This window comes from Bison bison, unplaced genomic scaffold, assembly GCF_000754665.1.
Source record: "Bison bison bison isolate TAMUID 2011002044 unplaced genomic scaffold, Bison_UMD1.0 scf7180017851642, whole genome shotgun sequence".
NCBI classification, from domain to species: Eukaryota; Metazoa; Chordata; class Mammalia; order Artiodactyla; family Bovidae; genus Bison; species Bison bison.
This window is the reverse complement of record NW_011482215.1, coordinates 7,833-8,674: the sequence shown is the minus strand read 5'-3', so window position 1 is coordinate 8,674 and position 842 is coordinate 7,833. Positions and strand designations below refer to the sequence as shown.

Here is an 842-nt window from a genome sequence, read left to right as displayed (position 1 = left end):
CCCCCCCCTGCCACTGGACCACGTGCTTCTGGAGTACACGGAGCCTATGGCATTCAGTGCATCCCCAGCCTCTCATAGGGAAATGCACCCAAAGTATGTGCTGAATGAATGGGCTGTAACCCCTGGGCAACCGTTTTGAGTTGCCTCATTCAAAAGCTCTCTGACCTACCAAAAGGAGTGTGCTTTCTTCAGATAGAAGCTGCTTTAAAAAATCATTTCAGGAGGCTTTTAATGTGACTTCACAAGCTTAGAATGTGTTTGAGTTCTTTCTGCAGAATTAAAAAACTTTTTCCCAGTGATTCTTGAATGGGTGCTTACCTGAATTTGCCCTTGCTTTACTCCGTGTTCAGAGAAAACAGCTTTCTCTGGGCCTGTGGTCTCGCTTTTGTCCGTCAATATAAGAGAGAGACCTAATTCAACAATTTAAACGGTACTTCCTTTCAATAGAGTAATTGAGTTGGCGCATAGTTTTTAATGGATCTGTTCCCTCATTCTGGATGTTTTTTATGATCTTAGAGTTCACAGTTTCACTCCTTTGGGAGTGTGCTTTGTAGATATTTATAAAGCGGCAAAGGAGACTATTTCACTGTTCAAGAAAGTGTTTTGATCAGAGACATAAGAATTTTGAAGTGGTGAAAAATGGGGGGAAAAGCAGCTCTTTTCAAAAGAATACATCTACTGGTGGAAAGTGGGCTTGCAGTAGTCAGAGAGGTATTGGACTCAGGAGAAACGAATGCTCAGGTAAGTGTGGGCACATAGCTAGTTCAGGGCTGAGACAGAACTAGGATTCTGAATTGCCCTCTGAAAAGGAACCTCTCTTCAGAAGAGGCTCCGATGTCATT

At 43.0% G+C, this 842-nt stretch overlaps 1 protein-coding gene across 1 annotated transcript in view; it reads right to left on the bottom strand.

The window, feature by feature from the left end:
• Window positions 1-842, bottom strand: part of LOC104996758 (AF4/FMR2 family member 2-like) — a gene marked incomplete at both ends in the record, with an annotated part of 10,343 nt that overhangs the window by 6,234 nt on the left and 3,267 nt on the right. The gene's annotated exons all lie outside the window — the stretch shown is intronic.